Source organism: Lygodium microphyllum, chromosome 19 (genome assembly GCF_053477565.2).
Source record: "Lygodium microphyllum isolate KBCC chromosome 19, Lygodium_microphyllum_v1.1.10, whole genome shotgun sequence".
NCBI lineage: Eukaryota > Viridiplantae > Streptophyta > Polypodiopsida > Schizaeales > Lygodiaceae > Lygodium > Lygodium microphyllum.
The window spans coordinates 66,544,147-66,549,316 of record NC_141153.1 but is presented as its reverse complement, the minus strand read 5'-3'; positions in this window follow the sequence as shown (position 1 = coordinate 66,549,316).

Below are 5,170 nucleotides of genomic sequence, written 5' to 3'. Positions count from 1 at the left end.
GTGTCTTTTTGGTCTTTTTTGCATGTTAACGCCTCCGCTATCGGAATTGCGTTTTAACATGCCAGGCCTGTGAAACTCCATCCCCCGCACATTTTTTGTTTTTTACTATACTTCGTTCCGATGCACGGATCTTCCGATATTAATTTCCGTTTGCGTTTTTGGACCCGTTTTTTGTGTTTTTTGCATGTGAACGCCCTGTCTTCCCCCCGAACCCTCGTTGCACTTTTTCCATGTCTTCCCCCTGCCGTCCTGCACAATTTTTGTTTTTACACCATTTCGTTTCGATGCCCGGATTGGGAGATATTAATTTTTCATTGTTTTGATGTGTCTCGCGTGACTCGTCCCGCGTGTGAACGCACCCATTTTCGATTTTACGCGTCTCCACACGCCTCGGTCGCGTACGCGTACCCCGTGCTGACGTTCTAACGCCATTTTGATCCCACCACGGTAAATTTTTTTACCCCGCCCCGGGCACGCGCACGGGACGGGGGCACGCCTTTCTTTACTTAATTTATTTATTCTTTTCCCACCAAATTTTATTTATTATTTTTTTTACAAAAAAACAAATTAATTATCTCCCTTTCTCCTCCCGCAGCCGTTACCTTTCTTCTCCCCTTCCCTCTTCTCTCTCCTCCCCCTCCCTCTCTCTCCCCGTAACCTCCACTTTCTCTCCCCTCCTGTTTCTCCTCCCTCCTCCCCTCCTCCTTCTCCCTCCTTCCTCCTTCCTCCTCCCCCTCTTCCTCCTCCTCTTCTCCTCCCTCCCTCCTCTCCCCCTTCCGCCCTGCTGTTCATTGCGTCGCCTGCCTGGAGGAGTGGCGCCACTTACCTAGAGTCGCGACGCCTGTCCGATGTCGCCACCAGCCCTCCCTGGGCTCCGCCCCGCCGCCAGCCCCTCCCTGGGCACCCCTCCGACACCTCCGCTTCCCCCTGCATCGCCTGCCTGGGCCGTTGGTCCCGCCATGCCTGCCCGCCTAGCTCTGACGTCCCCCGCCCGCTGGTCCCGCCACGCTCGTCCACCACCTGGAGCGCCCCCCGCCTGGCTGTTGTCGCCGCTCCCTGGTTGTCGTCGCCCGCTGCCTCCTACTGACGACGCCTCCGCCTGCGCTGCCCTCCCTGGAGTTCGCTGCCTGCCTGTTTCGGCCGCCATCCCCACTATAACCCCCACCCCCCATAAGCCCCCATTCCTCCCTCCATTCCAAACCACACCCCCCCCCCCCCCCAATAAGCCCCCATCCCTTCCTCCATTCCCAACCCCCCCATAAGCCCCCATTTCCCCCCACCACTCCCAACCCCCCCCAGTCACACACCCCTCCAAACCCCATTCCCACACCCACACACCTCTCACTCCAGCCCCCATTCACATACCCCTTCCCACACATACACACAAACTCCCCTCCTAAGCCCCTTTTCCCACCCACCCCCCCGAAGCGCCGCCACAAAACATTCATTTACTCCACAACAAGAACAACCACATCCCCTTCTAGACCCCCTGTCACCCGCAGGGTGTGCCCGTGGTCGCTGTTTCCAGCCTTTATGCGTGTTCGTGATCGCGAATTCGTGCGCGCTTAGCGATCGTTCACGCGCGGGGACGCGCTTCTGCCTTGTCCGTGCGGTGGTATGCTGCAGCCCGCCGTTCACACGCAATCCTTATCAGCTGTTCACACGCAGCCAGGTACTACCCTTTTAATTTAAAATCCCGAAAAACCCTAAAAACACATTTAAAAATTCAAAAATTCCTTTAAAATCAATTAAAAATAACAAAATTACATATAAATTCCTAAAAAATTTCCAATATTTCTGCAAACAATTGAAATATTTTTCCAAACTAAAATATTTACCAAAAAAAATCAAAAAGTGAAATTCTTTTTCAAAACCATGGAAAAAATGAAAAAAAATCCTTAAAATTTTATAAAAATACCGAAATAATGTCAGAAAATTTTTTGAACATTCTACAAATTCTTTTGTACATTTTGCCAATATTTTCTCATTGAAAATGCTTTCCTTAATTGGCAAAAGTGTTACTTGGAGCCAAAATCCTAATTTAAAACAAAATTCAATGGAAAAAATCATTTTTAATCCCACAAATGAATCCGATCACCCTCTTCACACTTGATGCTCATGATTGGTTACTGAAATTTCATGTCCACATCACTTTTTAAAAAAAAAACAAACAGACAATACAACCAAAACAAACTTAAAAAAAAAACAAACAAAAACAACCCACAAAATCAAACAATCATAATCTTAAATCCCAATCAATCCAAATCCCTAACATCTCTATTTTTTTCTTTGGTCACACGTCGCCTTTGTTTTTTTTTTTTTGTCAATGTGTTAGTTGTTTTTCCGTTTTCTTGTACGACAGGACGACTAGTCTTAGTAAGCCTTTTGTCAATTTTGTGGATTATCGGTGGATTGTGTCTCTCCCTTTTCGAGGCCGTCGTCTCAGACTTTGCAGACAGAACCACACATTGCCAGGTTTTTTTCCTTTTTCCCTCTCTCACGTTGCACCATAACACACATTTAAATTGTAATTAAAATCAATTGACCGTTGCACATACACAAAATTACCAGACTACACTTCATAAAATTGTAATAAAACGAACCCGAACGTTAATTGTAAAAGGAACCCCGCTGTTGCACGCGCACCTTTGCACCATAACCCACTTAATTTTTGTAAATTAAAACCCATTCACCAATGCACATGCACACGCGTTACAGACACCTTTAACTTGTAATAAAATGAAGCCCCCGAAATCACGCATGCATGCATGCAAGTGCCACAGATCATGTAATTATAACAATGAACTGCATTAGTAGAGACCTAGTCAAGTAAAGTCGTGTCAAGTCTGAGAGGGGCTGGGCTACGTTTCCAACTCACCATGCATTAACAGATTAAACATTAATAATGAACTATACTTAATTGATTATTTAAACAAAATGAGTCGTTACTTTCACCCATCCACTTCACCGCACTGTAGGACCCTAAACGTTTATGGGGATTAGGTTTTCTTGGTCAAAGATGTCGGTCATATCTGTTCATGTCTATTTTACTAGTCCGAGTATGTGATTCTGTTTGGAGTCTGGTCAGTGTCTGGGTTACGGTATGTGTGACACTTTTGTTTTATTTTGTGTGCTTGATTACGGGGTTTTGGGTGCCTATTTGTACTGCATATTCACCAAGCTTTCGGTCGCATATGTGCATAGGTCATGTCGAATTTTCAGTAGGATGTGGTTTGCTTGGGGTGGTTTAGTCCAGTCAGTCTTGTCCTAAATCTTTCTCCTGTCGATGGTCTGAGTGGTGGTTTTGTTTGTGGGTTTTGCAGGTTTTCTTTTTGATTCCTGGATTGTGAGTGTGGTTTTTGCTATAGTCTGAATGGCATCATCTTCTTCTTCTTCCCCTCCGATTGTGGTACAGCATGTTCCCCTCGCAGTCCATGATTATTCTCTCCTTCTAGAGGCGAATTGCATCCGGCGTGCAGGCCTCAGACCATTTGTTGCCCTCACATTGCCATCGGTAGATGAGAAGCTTTGTTACTCCTTCTTGGCTTCTTATAAAAACCAGTCTGGCCTGGTTTATAATCGTACCTTCTGCTTATCTACAGCTAATATCCATGAAGCGCTGTGCTTGCCCCTTTCTGCTTCCTTTGTGCCCAGCGGTAACCAGTTACTTACTACTGAAGAGATAGTAACGCTCTTGAAGAAGGAAACTTCTACCCCCTTGCTTCTCAATCAACTTATTAACAGTTCAGGAGTCTCTATTGCTCCTATCTCTTCTCTAGTATGGAAGTAGTTATGTCAGTTCCTCCAGGATCGATTTATGACGAGTAAGTCAGCTTCTAAGTATCTTTCTAAAGAACTGTTCACAGCTTCTGTGAAGATCTTAGAGGGTGCTAGGTTCAACTGGGCAAGCTTCTTACTCTCCAAGATGGATCAACATTTCCAGCGTATACGGAAAGGTCAGATCATTAATGTTTCCTATGGTGCTTCCTTACAGCACATTATCACTTTTGCACCTCCTCCTGGTGGTGTGCCAGTGCCTGATTTTGTTCCTTTACCACCGCAGCCTCCACTATCAGTCCCTTCCCCTCCACCTATACAACCAAATTCAGAAGATGAGGAGTCCCGTGTTATATTTTCTCGCAAGAAACGCCTTCGTACAAAGGGTCCTTCCAGCCCTCTTGTACTTGCTTCTCCTGTACTTGCACCTGTTCCTGCTGTGTCTGGCAGTGCCCTTCCTTCTTTCCTCTCCTGTCCTAATTTATTTTCAGCCCAAAAGGAAGGACAAATTGATCAGCAGATGCCTTCATCCTTACATACTATATTATCTGGACCTATGCTTTCACAGCTAGTTTCAAATGACCAGTCCACTCTGGAAACCTCCCTTACCTCTTGTCTTCAAACAATGTATACCAGTGTTTATACTTCCTTGCAAGACAAGGTGGATTCCTTGACTAGTCAGTTGACTAAGGTACTGGAGGATTTGTCTGCAGAAAGGGCTACACTCGGTGATATTAACACTCAAATGGCTGCTGCCACATCCTTAATGGATTCCCAGAAGACAACTATCCAAGAGTTAGAATCTAAGGTTGCTAAGTTGGAAGAGGAGAATGCATCCTTGCAGCTTGAGAAAATTTCTACCCTTGAGGAAATGGTCATTTTGGCTAGTAAACTTGGTACTAATGAAGGTCAGTTGTAGCACTTTCAGGCAACTGTAGAGTCCCAACAAAAAGTTATTGAAGAACTTAACCAAAAAGTGGCTGTTCTTTCTGTTCCTCCTCCAACTATTGTCTCTTCAGTCATGTCTTCCAAAGGAGAGCTTGATCAGTTGCACCATAAAGCTAAATTATGTGATGGGTTCTCCGCTAAAGTGGAACGCCTTCAGCAAAGGATGAACTGTGTGCAAGAAGATTTTACCCGCTATACTGAATTGGTATCACCTCCTCTATCCTTTTGGATCAAATATAATCAGTAGAGGTTTGCCTTATATATCTCCTTAAGCAATGTGGATTTGGAACCTCCAGAGGATGGGTGGTCCAATCTTTGGTCTGCGGATCTCTTGAGAGCAGTTTTTGATAGATTTGTGGATGAGTTGGTTTCCCATGAGGTTTAGTTATTATCTTTCATGTATCTTGTCGGACATCTGCAAATTCCTGATGAAGAGGACTTGAAT